The 19,973-nt window shown below is 35.8% G+C and overlaps 1 protein-coding gene across 6 annotated transcripts in view; it reads right to left on the bottom strand.

Annotated features, from left to right (window-relative positions):
- The window catches only part of PLCL2 (phospholipase C like 2), a 102,867-nt gene that overhangs the window by 56,490 nt on the left and 26,404 nt on the right, over nucleotides 1-19,973 (bottom strand). The gene's annotated exons all lie outside the window — the stretch shown is intronic.

Here is a 19,973-nt window from a genome sequence, read left to right as displayed (position 1 = left end):
ATTGCTTACTCTGCTGAAAATAAAGGAGTTGTAACTGTTTATACTGTTTGATTTTGACCTAAATTTAAAAAAAATATATATAGTAACCAAGACATGGCCATTCTGCAGTTTCATGCTGCCAAGTATGTTTGCCTTAGAGCAGCAACTATTATAACTCAGAAGTGCAGTTATGTTTATATAACAATACACATAATGAGAGAACTTGATAATACTATATATAAATATTAAAATACAATACTAAAAATGACATTCAAACACCACCGAGGTGTTCTTTCATATGTAAGTATATCTGAATATTTATGATGGTAAAATAAAGGAGCATTTGGTTTCATGAGTTAATCTGCAACACAAATGAGCAAGGGAAAGACAAGAAGAAAAGTCTAGCTCAAAAGAAAATAAATAAGAAGTATCTAAGGAAACTGCCCAGACTGCTGTGAGCACAGAGAGAGCCAAAGCCTGAGTTACGCTTGGCATGAATGTCCAAGTTTTTGATTTTATTGAGTCAGTTACAGTTCAGGCTTCTGGGTTTTATTTCCAATGGAAGCAAAAGAGGTATCCACATTTCAAAAACTCAGTAAAAGCAAAACTTGTATATTTCGGATCCAAACAAGCAGGATTTTAACCAAATTCATAAAAACTACAAGAATTATTTATGAAAAACAGTAGCTACTATGTACTGTTCAGTCTTAAACTGAGGAAACTGCATTGATAGAGTTGTTAAAGGTTACTTAATGGAGTGAAAAGGCTAATAACCCTAGATAAGCATGTAGAAACTGTGTCAGACTCCTAATTTCTCATGCACTAAGAAATTATATCTGAAGTATGGCAAATAGATTCCAACTGCTACGGAGAAACTCATGCTTACTACAAGCATTTATTTTTTCAGTCATCAACAATCAGAAAAAGGAATCATAGTTATATATGCTTTCAGCTTGAAAGATAACTGCAGATGACAAAGCTGACACTGCCAAAGAAGATACTGAATGATTCCAACAGGCAAGTTGGCTTAACAGATTTCAGTAGCGCTCAGGAGTGAATAAGTCTCTGAGCCTTTCCTGTGACCCTTAAAACCAGCAAGACACTCTTCCTGCATACATGCCCACCCATTTAACTCTGAGCATTTCCATTTTCAGTTCTTCAATAATGTTTTAAATGTGCAAACATTATATAGGTAAGGTACACTTTCATGAACATTTTAATCAAGACCTATTGATAAGATTTAATATGCAGTATAGCAATCATTCTGAAGATGAATCTCGGATTTTTTCAAATATTCATAGCTGCAAGTCAGTTCCACTGGTGGAAAGCACAGCATTTTTCCATTTCCCATTTCAGGCATAAACAACAATTTGACTGAATTGGCAAAATAAGTAACTTCTGTAACACAGCTGTCAGGCTTCACAGTCTAAAGCAAAAAGACACCATGTGGGTGACTTACAAAGATAACACAATAACCGCATTTAAAACGTTTGTAATTTGAGATGCAGCGCAGGCTCTGCAGAAAGCTGCTTCCCCTCTCCCTGGGCTGCTCCTCTCCAGCACCAGAGAGGAAAGAGAAGCCACCAGCAGGACCAGCAAGAGATGAGTGTGAGCACTGGCTCAAGCCTCCCCACCCTTTCCCACTTCTGTTGGTAAAGTCTTCCAAGCAGCTTTTCCAAAGACTCCCACAGACATAATCATTGGGTCTGTTTTGGTTGCTTGCTTGGTTGTTTTTTACCAGCTTTCCCACCTAATGGGCCCACTCTCCTATCTGATTCACAACTCACAAGGCAACTTCTGTGCAGATCTGTGCAAGCAAAATGTGTTGATCCTCAGCTAAAGACTGCTGCTTCTACATTACTTCCCAATAAGCGAAATAGAATTAAATAAGCCTTTGAAAAATCTGACAATGTGCCAAAAAAGCAAGCCTCATGGAAGGTGTTTTGAAACACGAAGATGGAGGTGGCAGTCCTCTGTTCACAAAATAGGGAAACTGCTAAAATGTGCCGGCCTCGCAACTGTTACCTTTGAGAATCAGTTCACAAACCTAACTCTACATATGCACGAGGTATATTTCACACTTTTGTATAATTTTAAATGGTGGAATCACATAAGACAAGTGAGGAATTATTCTGAGGTATATCATGCTGAAGGACATTTTTAATGCCAAGGGGGCAGCTATTTTCAGTGAGAGTTGGAGTGCCCAAGCCCTTCTGCAATTGACTGTGTTAAGTGTCACTTTATGAATATCAACATTCCGATGTTCTGCATGTCACACATAGCTAAGGGAGACAAGAGGATAAAACACCTGACAAAAACAAGCTTGTAGAGCATGTATCTTGGGGTGCCATCATAGGCACATACTCCATAATGCAACTGAAGTTATATACATTTAAATACTAAATAAATAAATAAATATACGGAAAAGGACACCTTACTCCATCCAGGCAAGACTCATATTTTTCAATGCTGCAAATGAAAACAATTGTGTTTGTTATGACTAATTTAGTCAGAAAGCATAAAAGTACATTGTCTCTCTTCTACTATGATAATTAGTCTACATTATATTCCCTTAACTGTCAAACAACTCTTGCTCACAAAAAATGAGCAGCAAATTGACCATGGACATGTTCAAACCATCTAAAGGACTGACTTTCTGCACACATCCCATCCAACCGCTCAGCACAAGGTTATTACTAAATCACACAATTTGACTTTCAGCAATGTGGCAAAATGTCCATTTCCACCTGTACTGCCAGTTCATATAGTTTATCCAAATTTCAATTCAAATGTCATCTGCCCTCTTGCAAAGTTCCGTGTCTTTTTGTGTCCTTTCCTGATAGCAAGTGTTTACCAGGAAGGACACATAAGCAAAATTACCATCTAAAGGGTATTTTATCCAAGTAAACATTCAGGCTTAAAATGAATAAAATATATATTTTTCTTTTTATTATTCTAAAGACTACCATTACCTCTGCCTTGCAGCTTTCTATTCATCAACCGATTTGCTTCATTCTAGTGACGGATGGTGTCTTCAGATCTGCTTCTTGACTAATAGTAATTGGACTAGCAAATTTCCTAAGATAACCCTAAAGAAAGAGGTGGAACTTCACAAGATCAATTGTTCTGCTTTTGTGGTTTAAGTTACTTTTTGTCAAGTAGGAAAGCGACCATTACCGATATTAACTCTTCAATGCCATGAAGAGGTCATGTACCTAATTCAGTATTAATTACAAAAGTTGGAACTTTTTAAAACTTAGCTACTTGCTAAACAAGTATGCTATTGCAAATTCTTCTTTGAGTGGCTACTTCAACCTCATTACTTAGATGGCAATGATAATTAAACACTGATAATTAACTGTTTATTCTTAAGGAGGACAATTATTATGAATTAGGCAAAAAATATTCATTGGGTTACCATTGCTCAGCAATCACACAAGCAGAGAAGACGTGAACCCAAGTACCTTTGCTAACCACATACTGCTGCTTCTGATACATTTTCCGTGTTGATTTTCAGATGCATGTTATTTACAGTTGTCAAAAAATTATAGGAAATTCTAATTCTGAATGCTACATCAATGCCCTTCTTCCCCCTTAACTCTCTTCTTTAATCATTCATAACAGTTACAAGCACTTAGAAAAGAACAGTGAACTATAAATATTTAATAAAAGATGCCTGTAACAGAAAGACATGAGAGAGAGTACAAAAATGAAATAGTATAAAGCATTTGTTTATCCTAAGATGACAAACAATAAGCAAGGCATCCACTCTTTAGATTTTAAATTCATATAAATGTTCATAGCTTTGACAAACCAAACCTAGTAAGTCATCTGTATCCTTTACCAAACAATTACAATTAAACAAATAAAAATTAGCAAGTACAGTAGTTTTCTCCAGACTTTTACTATTTCAAAGGGGTCTATTTTGATTGTTTGCTACAAGGTTCTTTTGCGAGAAATGCTGAATAAACATTACTACAGGACATTACACTTTCGAGCAGTTAAAGTCAAGATAAGACAATTTCTGAATTTCTGAAATCCCATCTACAACAGCAGCATCACAGCAAGCAGTTTATGATCTTAACTCAAATTCTCAATACAGATTAGAATCCTAGCACTTGGGATGGTAGAAGGTATGCAAGGATTTCAAATATCTTAAAATAAAGTTTACAGCCCTTCTAGATGTGGAGGGCTACGGATCCAGTATGCACTCAAACTTCAGGATAATATGGCAGGTAAAGATAATCCAACTCTTAGTTTTCAGAGCTCACTGTATTTAATACTTAGTATGGGCAATAATGAAGATATGGTAATACCATAGTTGTGTTCTGTGGATGAAAAGATAATTACTAGGAAAACAGGACTCTTTTTTTTAAGTCATTAAGACATACTAATGAAATACCATTTTTTCATTAAAATATTAATGTACCATATCTCAACACCCTGTATACAGTTTTCTGAATCTCTTACACATCAGAAATACTCAAAAAGTCACATTTTAGTGCACAAAAATTAACTCAAACGACATCTAAAACCTGAAACCAATCATAGAAGGAAAACATTTTTCTCATATGTTTACTTTGAACTGAATTACTGCCTGCTCACTCTGAAACCCAGGGTCTCCACTGATCCTGCTCTCAGCAAAGAGTGACATCCCTGTCCTTCAAAATTATGCCAATGTCCCACCACAAAGGCACATCTGCCTGAACCAATAGGAAAAAAAGGAATGTGCTTAGGGAAAAAAGGAATGTGGTCAAGAAAAGGCTGAAGAATAGTTTAGATAATACTTAGAAACTATATTCATATTCTTTATCTCAACTTGATAACCACTCACAATGCAACTTCACAGTGATTAAATGACTTCATGATGAGAAGTTTTGTTCTTGTTCAATGTAGCGAAGAGACAGAAATTACAATTCCATTAGAGTCATGCCCCTCACTCTCCCAGCTTACTACATTCAACTGTTTTTTTCTATTTTGTTACAATTACTGATTTAATAAAACTTTCCAAACACATTTTAATATTTCAAGAGTTCATATTTCATTATTTCACAATTACTTAAATATTCATCTTCAACATGGAAACATGGAAACATTTACAGAAAAAAATGTTTTCTTTTCCTAATATTGTAAATCAGAACTGAAAGTAAATCACAGTAACTACTTTTATACATAAAGTGTATGCAGATAGTGTAATCAATATGTGGTGGAGAGTATATTTAGATCATATTGGAAAGTTTGTCTCTACAGTGAACAGTAACATAAAGAAAATCCCAGCTGTAAATTACATTAGTGCACCAGAGAAGTACTAGAATAGACACTGTTATATCTGCAAATGCGCCTTTTGGTAACCTAGCTTACTGCTCTCCCTAGTTAAACTATACCAGCAAAATAAGTCTGCTGTTGCAGTGTGGGTAGTCCCTAAATATAGAGCTGCCCCTCATGTCATCTATACCAATAAATCTAGTCAGAAGCAGACAAGCCTTCAGTATTAATACTTACATTTGAACCCTGAGAATAAAGGCAAGCATTCAAGTGCTATAATAAAAAACTGAAGGAACTACATTTTGTATATTAAACACCTCTCAAAATAGTTTAACTAATACACAGACTAAAATAGTAAATCTTCTAACTTCTTACAAAGCCAGAGTTATTATTAGATAAAAAGCAATGAAAAGCATTGGCATCAAAATTGAAAACTATTGCTTTTTTTTTTTGCTTTAAAAATAGGTTGTATGTAAAACATTTCAAAAGCACATCTTTAACCAACTACCCAGATTTCCACACATTTTGGTAAATTCAGGCTGCAATATGACTTGCCCTGTTAAGTCTGAAATGACAGAGGAGCCAAAGGGAAGCATAAAAACTGAGAGGAAGCAGATGCACCATTAGTGTAACGCTGCTTCGAAAGATTTAGATTTCTGTACTAGACAGAATAGAAAGAATACACGTAAGGGAAAATAATCTGCTTAATTAATTTGATGCAATGGTTAACTGAAAAGTTAACAAAATTATTAAATTATTTGAACACTGCATCTTCCATATTTGTACATTTGAATATAGAATTCATTATCTACTAACCACTTCAAATTCCGAACTAGTTACATTATAATTGAAAATGCTATAAATCAACCAATCCTCTGAGGTACAAAGTTAACTGAACACAACAAAAGCATTCTGGTAATATCAATAGAACTGTCTATTCATATCTGTAGTAACTTCTTGCTGGCCAATTTTTCTATATCATTGGATTTTAAATGCAAGTGTAACTTAGAAGGAAAGAACAAACAGTGGTATAACCATTTCACTGATGTTTGGTAACATTAAATATATGTTGAATCCTTATTTCAGTAACATGCTCTATGCTGCAATTCTATTTCAATCATTTACCAAAGCATAAGTTAGCTATTCGAACATGTGGTAATAGGAAACAAATTTAAAATACAAAAGTTCACAAATTTCACAGATTCGGAAGATCTACAACAACTTGGTCGCAGCCTATTGCACCAGATTACTTACTTAAGCATTTTTTAAATAGTTGCAGTTGTACACATTACATGGTAAAAGACTCATTTGGGGCTCAGTAATTTATTATAAATACCTTTCATTTAAATGCCCTTCATTTCCTGCAGGTTCCCTGCAATACAAGTATTTGCACACTTCTCACAACAGCATATAGTTACAATTAAAAAAAAGTTCTTAAAAATAAGCTACATATTTATGAAAGGGAAATGATGGCACAGTAAGCTTCATGATGATAAAAGTGATTGAGATAGAAGGAGGCTGTTTCCAGGGCTACCAATGAACCATATTTTATGTTTTAGATGGTTTCCTAGGAAAATAATCCTAGGGATCACATAATCTATGTGTGTTTCCTTATGTATCCTTCCTCCTAACTTTAGAATTTATTTTTTTTAATTTCAACTACATCTGACAAAAGAGAAGATCTAAAGACAACTAGGCTCCACAAGTTTTCCAAAACCAGGAAGCCAGGAAGAAAAAAAGAATCAATAAAATTCAGAGTATTAAATAAAAATACATCAAGAGTTCACACTTCCTTGGATCACCAAGTCAACCAAGAAGATACAGTCCCACTGGACACCATGTTCCATTAACCTCGTGGCAGACACAACTGAGTCCATAGCAGAGAAATGATCCTGCCACTTTCCACACTGCCCTCTCTTCCACAGGTGAGCAAAATTTTAGCCCAAAGAACAATTTTTCCCCTTCATTTTTTTTTCATTCTGACTTCCCATAAAGGAAAAGGATATACAGCACTCAGACCTAAACATCTGAACTACCTTCCTGTACTGCCGCTTGCTCAGACTTCCTCAGCAGACATAACGCCATTGCCAACAACTGCTGAGGGCTTGATAAGAAAAACAAAATCTCATTGTAGAACATTACTAATGAAACCTTGCTCCAAGAAGGGCAGGTGTCGAGTACCTGCCTCTTCAAATACAATGTTCTCTGTTACTACAGACACTAAGACTCCTCATCTCCTCTAAGTAAGAAACCACCGAGAAGCCTGTCTCATGGGAGCATGACCTGCTGCCTTCCCACAGCAGATACTGGCAATTTTGAGACAGAACAGTAAAGGTTTCAGAACAGACCTTAAACTGTGTGAGAATCCCTACTGTGGTAAACAGGTGTTTGTTTCAATGTAGGAAATTCATGTATTACCTGATGTGCTTAAAACCAGCTCTCTTTTTTACCAAAACAGTGGTAAATTGCATCTAAACCAAACCACCCATCTCACTGGCCTTAGCAGGTACTGACAAATGGCAGATACACACACAAGAGTCATGAAACTTCCTTTTATGAAGACAGTCTTTTGTCTGTATTAGAACATCTAAATTAAACCATGAGATTTCAGAAACAAGTTCTCTGTCTTAATGCAGTACGGATTACCCCAATCTCCATTTATTTTCTTAAGGGAGAGCACAGCTTCGTAAGATTGGAACTGTTCTTCTGTAGACACTGCTACTAAAGAGACAAAGGTCTTGCTCTAAAATAATACCAAGAGCCTCAGGCACATAAGTTTTTTTCTGGATTTGCCCTGGTCTGCCTGGAGCTTTGCTTTAGTTTGTCTTGCTGTAACAGCAATGATCTAACAACCAGGTGATTATTACCTGCTTTGTTTTAGATTTTGGCCAATTGCACAATGTAACACTGTATATTTTCTGTTGTTAACAGACAGTAATAAGGAGTAGACATAAAGTAGAACAAACTCTGTGACCCTAGAATAAAAACAAAGTATAGAACAGAGAGCTGGGAAGACAGCAGGGGCCTTGAAAGTACACACACAGGATGATACAGGACATCTAAAGAGTTTAACAGTCGTTACTGTTAGCCAAAGGAATGCAACCTTGGAAAGTGGCTAAGAACACTTTTAAAGTAAAAAAGAACAAATATGCACATAGGTAGAAAACTTGACACAATGAGGTATGAGCAAGATGTTGAGCATGTTGAAAGCACATTAAAATTATCCCAAGGAGATCCCAGGGTGAAAAGGAAAAAAGAAAGACTAAACAAAACAAAACACCAACACCGTATTCTTCCTGAAAAAGGACAGCTTGCTGACAGAACAACTCAAGGCTCACAACGAAAATTTGCCTTGACACTTGGCCTCATCCCAAATGAAACCATTGACTGTAGCAGCTATGCATAGGGGCAGTGAAAGTCAGACCATAACATCAGAAAAAGGGTTATGTACCAGAAACTGTGCCTATAAGGACTTTAACTGTACATCATTTGAACCGTGTTACTATCATAACTGGACTAATAAGAATTCTTTCATTAGACTGCTAAGATTGTTTGTAGGGTCCAGAAAAGCTTTGTGTTTTGACTCACACCAAACTTCAACTTCTGTATCACTAAAGTGCCATCCTGACACAGATACCCAGAACTTTTTAGGTGAGAAGGGATCTCTAGAGATCATCTAGTCCAACCCCTCCACTCAAAGTGGGTCACATAGAGAGACCATGTCCACTTAGATGCTGAGTATCTCCAAAGACGTAGATTCCACAACCTTTCTACACAACCTCGTCTGTTGTTTCACCACCCTCACAGTAAAAACATGTCTTCTTGTGTTCAAATGGAATTTCCTGGTTTTTTAATATGTGCCTGTTGCCTCTTGGCCTGTCAGTGAGCTCTGCTGAGAAGAGTCTGGCTCCCTATTCTTCGTTCCCTCCCACCAAGTATTAATACCTTGTTAAGACTCCCCTGAGCCTTCTCTGCTCCAGGCTGAACAGTCCCATCTCTTTGAGCCTCTTCTCATACAAGATGGCCCAGCCCCTTAACCCTCTTTGTAGCTCTGTACTGGGCTTGCTCCAGTAAGTCTGTGTCTTTCTTGTACTGGAGAGACCCAAACTGGACCAACTACTCCAGATATGGACTCACCAGTGCTAAGTAAAGGAGAATTATTACCTGTCTTGACCTGCTGGAAACACCATTGCTAACACACCCCAGGATACCACTGGCCTTTTTTGCCACAAAGGTGCATTGCTGGCTCATGGTCAGCTTCTCATCCACCAGGATCCCAAGGTCCTTATCAGCAAAGTACGAACACTTTTATGTTTCATTGACAGATGACTAAAAGGATAAGAACAGCTAAAGGACTGTAAAGAGGAAAAATAACATATGAGTTAACAGAGTAGAGATATACATAGTATTGATTATTTATATCACAAGTGAGAACCATATCTATTCACTTGCTTGTTTTACACACAATCCATTTTAGGAGCTTTGCTCCTGAAGGTCATGTGTCCAGTGAAATAAATTCAATGAAAATTAATTATGCAGAGAGTTCATATTGGCTGCAACCTATGGTAATTTCAGTAATTTGAGTATTATTACTCATCATCCAATAATTATGTCACTGGTGTATACAATTCTGATCTTCTTATTTTAATGGAATTACAGTAGTATCAGGAAGTCTTCATGACAGTGGTCTCAATTCTTGTTTTACTAGGAAAATTCCATTGAGGTATGTGTTGAAACCAAGCCGAACAGCTACTAAATTTAAATATGCACCACATGTCAAGATTTAAATAAGGATTCACAAGTCCCACTTTTTCTTAAATGGAATAAACTAGACTGCTTTCTGCAATTCCTATTTATAGCTGGACATGAAAATCCACAAAACAAAAGAAAAAGCATTTCAGAAGACAAGGTTAACTATGAGAGAATAGGTATTCCACTATGACTTAGGCGATACTATGCATCTTCCAACTGAAAGTTGGTGGAAACACAGTTGATTCTTCCTCTGAACGACATAAACAAGGTGCCAGCACTAATAAGCCGCTTCCTGCTCAGGGTTCACAACTAAAAGACAGGGCGGGAAACAAATACTTACACTGAAGATAATTATTCCCTTATTAGAAGTTACACTTACCAAAACTCTGCTAAAGTATGAAACATTCAACTGTGAATACTAATGCATAAGGATTTTCCTTATGGGGGGAAATAATTTTATTAATTAATTAATTTTAATGTAAAGATTAATTATTTATGAATTCATCAATTTTGTTAATGAATTTGACCACTATATAATGGACTTGAATTCTGGGGAATTTGTTCAGTTGAACATCCCCACCATCACATAATTGTTTTCTACTGAAGCTTTTATAGAAGAACCACCTACAACAATATCATTTGTGTCTCCCAGTTAAAATATTCTATCTTCTTTGCTTCTTCATCTAGAGGCCAAAGTGTCAAAGTACCTTGATCCATACCTCTTCATTTTATGTCATATGAAGGCAGAAGTCATTCTTCTAATGACTTAAATATAATTCTTACTAAATGAACTTCATTTGTTAATTATGTCATTATGCTAAAAGTAGAAGGCATCATCAAATAACAGCTCATAATGTGGGAGAGTGCTCACTGATGTCTTTTTAGGAATTTTCAACCCACAGAATTTCAAAGTGCATGCTATCTTAAAGATTTATTTTTATATTTGGGTGAGAAGGCTACTAAAACCACATTGATATAACCCATTTAAAATATAAACATAATTACTCAGTATTTTTAGACTTACTGCACTGGCATGTGGACTTTGGGCCACTTTTTGGGTATATTTATGGAGACTCCTGGGACACCAGTTACCGGGGCAACCTCTGAAGTCACCGTCAGCTACTGTAAATTACAGATGTTTCAAGAGACTTCAATTTCTGTTAAAATTGCATGTGCCATGCATGAATGCAGCCCACTGCACCGACCGAGCCCATACAGCTGCTGCAGCACTAGAAGCCAGCCCAAGCCCAAAAGGGCGTTTCAGAGAGAATTCCTCTGAACACAACTGACAGAGGGGAGCACAGGGAGAAAACAACCATTCCCAGCCTCAACACATCTGAACACAGCCTGAAGCCACGTTTTCTCACATTGCCAGTTTCTACAACTGCTGCAAGTCTCATTTTTAGTTGCATCTCTGATCTTCGCAATCACGCACAATCCTCTCCTCTACCTCTCCCCATTTTCTGTAGTTCCCTCCCAATCCCAACAACACTCTTACTTCATGTGAATCCCAATCCTTTCCTTTTGAGCCCTGCTTACGCGGCTTGCAGGGTGGCGTTGTATTACAACTCATGTGGAACGAATGACACCTGTGCTGAAGGTGAGGTAATACAGGTGTGTTGCTGCCTCAGAAAGTTACTACTAAGTGAACAGATAGTGCTGCACTTCCCCAGTTATTGTAATGAAGAATAAACAGTGTCTCTCTTCTCCACCTGGCTGTAAATGTTCATGACATTTAGATAAACTTAATTACGTCCGAGACCTCTATCCGTTAGCCTTGTGTGGTAGAAATTAGTCAGTGGCAGGCAGATGCAGCAACTGACTTACTCAGGAAACTTGGCTGGAAAAATTATCTCGTCATAGAATTCAAATCTAAATTTTATAAATACAACTGGGAATCTTTGGATTAAACTCTAATATCAAGGTAACTAGTTTGTTACACATCTCATTGTCTTTCAGCTTTTTTTTTTCCATTTAAGTAAAGAGCTGTAATCTGTCTGGATCTTCCAATCATTAAAGGGAAAACACGTTATATGGGAAATACATTCCAACTATCATTTGCCCTTTAAAAAAAAAAAATCATCTTAAGGGTTTACTTTAGCATCCTAGAACGTTAAAAATCAAATTATTTTTCCATTTTCTGACCACTTCAGACAGGAAGCCCATACAAAACATCAGCCTCCTGCTGGCTGTATAAAAACCAGATAATAGCTTTTATAGGAGAGACGAGACTGGAGACTTCGAGAAAACACAGTAAAACCCAGGGTGTCTTCTCATTTATCAAAAATATTTTAGTGTTTATACAGTACGTCACACTGCCACACAGAACTTTCTAATTTGTTTACTATATGCAGTCCTACATTTCAAACTAATTTGCACTATTCTCTGAAAGAATCACAGCTTTATATTTAGATTCGCTTAGAAGCCTCTTGCTAAGTTTTTTAACCAGCAATATAGAACAATATCACCTCTTTATTATGTCTTGTTTTTGGAAGGGGACTAGCCAAGCAAGCCTGCAGGATAAAGAAAAAAGCTCATTTGCAGAAGTTTCTATCAGTTCAGTAGAAAAATCCAGTGGAGTTCTTTTATTTCTAAAAGTATCCAACAGAATACATTGAGATAATCAGTAAGTTTCAGTATCATTCTCTGAGCTCTGGACTGCAGACAGAAGGATGCACAGCTCTGGAACCACTTTCAAAATAGCTGACCCTATTCTGCTTCAGCTCAGTGGTAGCAGAGAAAAAACTGATGGTCACTCTCTTCAATAACTGATATTAAAAAATAAAATAAAAAATTAAAAACTGATATTAAAAAGGAGTGAAGACTCTCTTGGAAGTTTTCCATTCATTAAAAAAAGTAATATGCTTTTTAAACATTTAAAAAAAAGGGATAAACTACTCTAGCTTTCTTATACTTTTTATTTTCAATATTTAAATAATCTCTTATTTACATTTTATTTATTAGAGTTAAAACCACTTCACAGTATAGGTTCACATTTCTTAAAAAGAAAAGGACCTGTTTTTACAGTGGGAACAAACCATGACTCTCAAGGATAGCACACCATGCTCTCTGTGCTAAACGAATAAGAGTACAATGAAACAGCAGTAATTCTGTCTGGGAGGGGAGGGAAATTTAAAGGCTTCTAGGTGTGTACATGTACAGACATATAAGCACGCAAACACAAAAACAATAAAAGGAGATGGGGAATATCCATCTTCCAGTCTCACATAGTTTCTGCCTTGAAAAGAAGCACAAGGCAAACCAAAGCCAAACATTGCCACCTGTATTGTCTGCTATACTTTCTCCTCATTGGCATTAATGACACAAATATGATTGCATCAGAGTTTTATAGAATGTTTGCATACAATGTCACGTGTAGTAGTGTCCTGATTTCAGAGCAACAGGCTTTCAAAATCTTAATCAAAACACATTTCGAGCTCATCTTTCAGTGCTTTGCAACTAGCAAGAACTATCCAATCTGTAGATTATGGACACTTTGAGTGCATTCAATAATTTATAGATGTAAGCTCTGTAAAAAACAGTTTACATGGATTTCTAGAAACACAGTAGCTTTCCTTCCAGTGAAAAATGTTATTTGAATTACAAAGTTTGCCCACAACGTCTGAGGCCCAAATTATGCATAGAATATCGGAGCGCCAGATATGCAGTGAATAAAAAAGAATAGTTGGTATTCATTCTGAAAGCAAAGTGAAATATGCCAAAAAGGAATGAAAAATAAAACAGAATTGTAAATGTTTCTTTAGATGGTAAATGTTTCTTTAGATTGGTCTCAAAATATTACCCAATACATTCTCTACATCTTTACATCTGTACAATACATTCTCTAAATTTTATAATAATGAAGATACTTAACATTGTTCTCACTAACACACAAGGATCAAGAGTCAGAAAACTTCTCCGCATATTTCCTCACTTCTAAATACGCAGTCAAGTGGTCATAGCCATGGACTGGAAGCAGAAACACCTTTGTTGTCACATAAAGTGACATTCTCTACATTCTCGAAGTTTTGAAAGTCCCCCCCAAGAGTGCTAGCCCTTCACATTTTACTGTATATATTTGTAGATATATTCAATTACTATAAAGTGAGTAGCAGATTACTGCCAAAGGAATGTCCTGTACTGTTGGAACAAACATTTTGAAGGGTATTTGCCACATATTCTGACTGGGAAAACGAAGAGATATTTTGATCCATGTTCAGAATCACAACTGTTTTCTAATATCCTCTAGAAGTGTTTGCATTTAGAAAGTCACAGCATATACACAGACACATACGTAAGTGACTGATCTGGAACTTCTGTGATACAGATAATTTTTTAATTCTGTATGTCAACTCGTTTAACACATGACTCTATAGGTTTAACCTGAAATAACTTTATCTGTAAAAACAGGAAAAAAAGGAAAATTACTGATGATTAAGAATCTTATCCAGTTCACATAAAACAGACAATAACAAAGCTATTTGAAGATCATGTCTGCTATGCAACCCATCATTGCAACCGATTCTAGTCCTGTAAAGTCAACATCCACAAATAAGTACAAACTACAGTGAAATAAGAAAGGGTTTCTTTTAAAAGAATGATTACACGTGAAAAAAATTATCAGTTACAAGGCAAATAATAAAGGTTGCACTTATAATCAAATACATTACATTTTTAGATACGAATCAAACTTAACGATCTACTCCTCTCTTCTTATTGCATATAATACTTGCCTTCAACTGAATTTCTTAGCTAAGTGCTAGCAATTTGCAAAATGAAAGCTCACCTGAGGTCTTCTAGGAGTTACCACAAAGCACATGAAACAATTTTATAAAAAATAAAAACCCAGGCAAACTGAAATTTAAAAAAAAATCCGCAACAATTTTTTAATAAGAACTTTTTGTTTCAAAATCAATGACATTTATACTCCACCCTGTCTCTAATTCCAACAGAAGCTATTTCTTTGCTTAACCACTCTCTAACTACTAGCTGCCGAATAGCATCCAAATTCTCCTTGTTGATCTGCTTTCAAATCAAACATTAAAATCAAGCATTCTGGATTTTTAATGCAGTGCAACTAGGCAGAATTCGACTCAACAGCCTTTAAATTACAGTAGAACTAATTTGCTCTGGCCATTTTTAGAAATTAACTGATTATTCTGTTGATCACAGTCTCCAAGGCCTTCCTCGTATTTGTAGGAAATTTGCTTTAATATGTACGAGTTTTATTTTCATGGGTATTTTTTTTTTCCTTGCAGACACTACAAAAATCTTCACAGCGAAGAAGTATGCACCCCAACAACAATAATCATGACAGAAGCCAAAATTATTCATCATTTCCTGAACACAGTACTGTCTGATTTGTGAAATTCTACCATTCTGTTCTTTCCAATGTTGTAAACCAAAATGCTCCTAGGCAACTAAGAGGACAGAAAGAGTGAAAACAATTTTTCATTAATTCAGTGATAACACGAAGTTAGAAAGCAAGCTCTGTAGTCAACAGCAAAAATGTGTTTCTTCTTCCACTAATGCTACTTCAGCTTGTCAAAAGATTACCGCTCATTCTGCAAAAACTAGCCAGTGTTTTTGTTTAAAAGTTTTTGTCAAGTCCTCAACCACGAGAGCCTCTAACTCATAACGCCATTGATCATACCACAAACATTCATTAATCAGCCACTGTAATAGAAAAATACAAAAAAAAAGACAGGTCTCAGAGCATGTATTTTGATTTTACAGTCTTTACAACACATGTTTACTAAAATTAGCTTGGAAAAACACTGAGCCAAAAAGAGTTTAAGCACAGTTTATTCTCTTTCCTGTTGCAGCTGTTTTAAGAATAGATTAAAAAGATTCCCTGCTCCCTTTTCAGGCTGTAGGGTTCAACTAACAGAGCAACCAGGAATCATGAGTTAGTAAGGAAACAGTAGATTACAGGAAGGCAAAATCTATTCAAGTAAGAAATTGTTTCTTAGGCTACAATGAAGAACTCTGGTTCATGAGAAAAATAGCTAGCTTCACTAGTATCAGAGCTACATTGCTATCACCTGTCAATAGTAAAAAGACTCCCTAAAAAGAAAGAAAATTTCCATAGAAGACTGTCAAGCAGGAAAATTATGACAGACTGACAAATGAAGCACAACAAAAGTTACATAAGGCCTTGGCATTGTTCTAAAAAAGGGGTTTTATCCTTCCTGATGTAATTAAGTTTCTTCCTTCAGAAATAGGTAAGTCTATATTTTTAAACTACCTTTCTCTAAGATCATGTACATTATGTAAATACTTTAAATATTCACCTAGTTGTCATTCCTTCCTTCTTACAGTCCCCTACTCACGGCTTTTAAATGTATTAGCCTATCTTAATTAAATTCGTAAAAAGAGACAGACATCTGTTAACATCATTTTATTCCAGCAGTTGTCCTAAAAATCAGTGGGAGGAGGAAGACTCAAATTAGTATTTTTCACTAGAAAAAGTGGGCAAAATTAAGCTGTTTATCAAAACCCATCATCCAGTTGGCATATCTATAGCTACCTACACAGCTTCCTCTTCAAGAATGAGGCGTAACAGGAGAACTTCACAATAGTTACTGTTATTGTGAAGTTCTTAACTTTCTCATAGTTATTGTGAAGTTCTTAACTTTCTAAAGATACAATTATAATTGTAAAGTTTGATATGTAAAGCTTCATTTTTTTCTACTACCCATAAAACACCTTGTGTCCCTAACCAGAAAGATGCACAGAAGTAGTGAAAAATCTTAAGATCTGCATTGAATCCTGTCTTAGATTTAGAATTTCAAACAAAAGTATATTCTACCTCATCTTCAGCTTCTTTAGACAGCAAAACTGTAGCTGCTGATTTGCCAAACTGCTACAAAGCCATTTTGGCCACTGTCTCACCTTTAGACCCAAGAGAGCCATTTTCCATTTTCATCTTCTCCAAAATGGAGAAGTAGCATTTAAGGAAAAAAAATCTGTGGTTTGACTGAGAAACCATTTCATTAACACTGTGACTTCCAAGTGCCAAGTTTCTTTTGCTGTAGACAAGGGCTCAGACATTCTGCTCAAGGAGATTTTACATTGTCTACCACTACTGATAAACAGCCTACAGCTGGATTTAGGATCTTATGGTCTCGGTATACATAGTTAATCCACTCTGAAACTTGAGTAGTTGCAGCAGATGGTAATCAGACATCTCTCATCAGCCCCAGAATATCCTCCTGGTGTATCTTCCTATAAATAAAGCATATCCCATTCCCCCTGGGCTGTAAAACTGATTATGGAATATCAGAAGTTTCTCTGGATTACAGAATGCCGCAATGGCTTACATCTCATATTTTTGAAGTGGAGTATTTTTATGATGAAGGTAATGCAGTTTTGAAAAATGACAGACCCATTTGAAGCTTATGCAATTGCCATTTTACACTAGAATTTCTAATTTACCAATGCAGTTTTTAAAGCATGTTTTGTGTTACTACTGCTATTATGGGCATATTTTGAGTTTTACAGAATTGTAGTCAGCTAAAAGTATTGAAAACTAATGACCTGATTTGATTTGCAGAACAAATTAGTTCTATACATTTAAGAGCTAGTGCTACTTATTCAAGGCAGAAAATGGTACATCTGACATCTGAACACTAGTGATAGGTAAATGAGATATATTAAAACCAATTACATGTTCTGGTTTGTTTCCAGAGATCTTCAATAACATTTCAGCATGAGTCCCTTAACAAATAATCAAGCATTATTACTCCTGACTTTAGTCTTTATCAAGGGTGAGGAGGAGGAGCTGACTCCAAACATTGGTTTCTTGTCAGCTAATAACAGTTGTTATGTTGACTATAGCTTTTGTGTATTTTCTATTAATTTCTGTCTATTCCTGTGCACATACAACTGTATAGAATCCACATAAATGTCCAGGGCTTCTAAAAAATAAAACCTGCAACTGAAATCTTGCATCACAACACTGTTAAATGCTCTCTCAACTTTACTTTCCAAGTATTAAAAAGGAACATTTATTTCTTCTCTTTAAAATTAATTTGCAAATAAGGACAACATGTTCTGAAAATCTAGGAAAAAAGTTATTTTGAATTACTTCCTGAATGTGGCAAAGTCAACAGCTGTCATTACTTCTTCTGGCAACAAGTTCTGGGATTTCCTCGGCTGTGGGGCCAAAGATGAACTTTACTTTCATCTACCCTTATATGAGATCAGAAAACTTTACCAACTAAGAACAACATCAGTATCAAGATTTCTTGCTGACCAGGAACCTCATTTCTTGAAACATAAAAATACACAGACTCGCCTTCTGGTATATGTTTACATCTGCAAAATATTCGCTCAGATGACCCAGTCCAACAGGGTTTGATGGCTGCAGCAGAATGCAATACCTATCAATACTTCAGAAGCACATGAAACACTTCAGAATACTTCCAAAATAGTTTAGAATCAACTGAACTCTAATAACCCTTTTAACCTCCACACCTGCATTAGCAATTAATTTATATAACCTTTTTCAGAGATCTCTTCTCCCAGCCCTTACTACTTGACTACACAAAAAGTCAACATATTTAGCTGTTCTGAAACTTCTGATTGCATCAGCAAACACAGTCAAGTACCCAGATAAACATAAGTAATTGAAGTAATAATGCTTATTAAGTAATCAGTAGTTCACACATTCCATTTTCATTATTACACTACCTATCTGTACTGATACAAGGGCAGCAGCCACAATCAATGAGTGAAAACAAATACATCATTTTTTTCTAGTGATATATTTCCTAATGATCTGAAAGACAAAAAAGGATTCAGTATCAAAGGGTGTGCAAGTCTTTGAGACATTGGGGCAACTCAGATGACTTCCCATGCCAAATGTGGAATTGGTTTGGTCAGGGGAGGAAAAAATTATTCCTGAGACTCCTGACAATTGAACAAACAAAAATGATGTTTCTTAGTAAAGCAGTGAGGAGTGTGCCTGAACCCCGTATTTTACTGAGAATCTGTCACAACATGGTGTAAATCAGTAGACATATACCAATATGTCTACAATGTTAACACCAGTTCAAAAATCATTTTCAAGTTCTAATTTTTAATTAAGGTATTTAAGTATGTGTATTGCTTTGGACGTTTTCTATTACAGAACTTAATAACAATGGGCAACATTTATTCACATTCATTCATCTGTACCTGGGAACTCTAAAGTCAATTTCCTACCCATTTTTCTCTCATTACGCTGTATATTACCTTGTCAAATTCATATCCTTATTTCTAGTAGCTTGTAATACATAACACTAGAATTCTCCATTTAAGAGGTCCTCAGTGAAGGAGGATATTCCATATGAATAGCAGGAGTAGCTTTCAAAACACAACATTTTCAATTACATAGTTTAATACAGTGAGAGTATTTTCAAATCATATTTGCAATTTTGTTTTAGCCATAGATACACCAAAATAAATAGAAGAAAACTGAGATGTCAATAGGGCAAATATTTTTAAGCTGTATTATATTCTAAAATCTAGACAGTATGTTTACATTAACATAGTACAAAAACAAGCTGCTAATGTTAGTGGTACATTCTGTGCCCATCATTATTTACAACTGGTACAAGCTGCTGCTTTGTAATTAACTAATTTCTGTTAGTTACATACTCCCCTTTCTAGCTGCCATGCTCTAAAATCTAAGCAAATACTAACAGCCACTGCAAGCATACTGACTACAGAATTATCTCAGCAAATTTGTTCTGCTCTTGGGTGAGAGATTACAAATGTTTGCACACATTTGGCTAATTCCTGAATGGCAGCAGAAGGAAGAGACATAACCTCTACACTGTCCTCCAAAGTTTACATAGAAGTAGATGCAAAACTAAATCGGCTAAACCATTACTATAGTATGTTGTGATAGTGCCTAGATGTACAGTTAGGAGAGGTACCTGAACATAGGTATTAGACACTGCCAGTCCCCGAGTTTACAAAAATAAATCAGA

The sequence above is a fragment of the Columba livia genome, chromosome 2, assembly GCF_036013475.1.
Source record: "Columba livia isolate bColLiv1 breed racing homer chromosome 2, bColLiv1.pat.W.v2, whole genome shotgun sequence".
Classification (NCBI taxonomy): domain Eukaryota; kingdom Metazoa; phylum Chordata; class Aves; order Columbiformes; family Columbidae; genus Columba; species Columba livia.
This window is presented reverse-complemented; position numbering and strand designations above follow the sequence as displayed.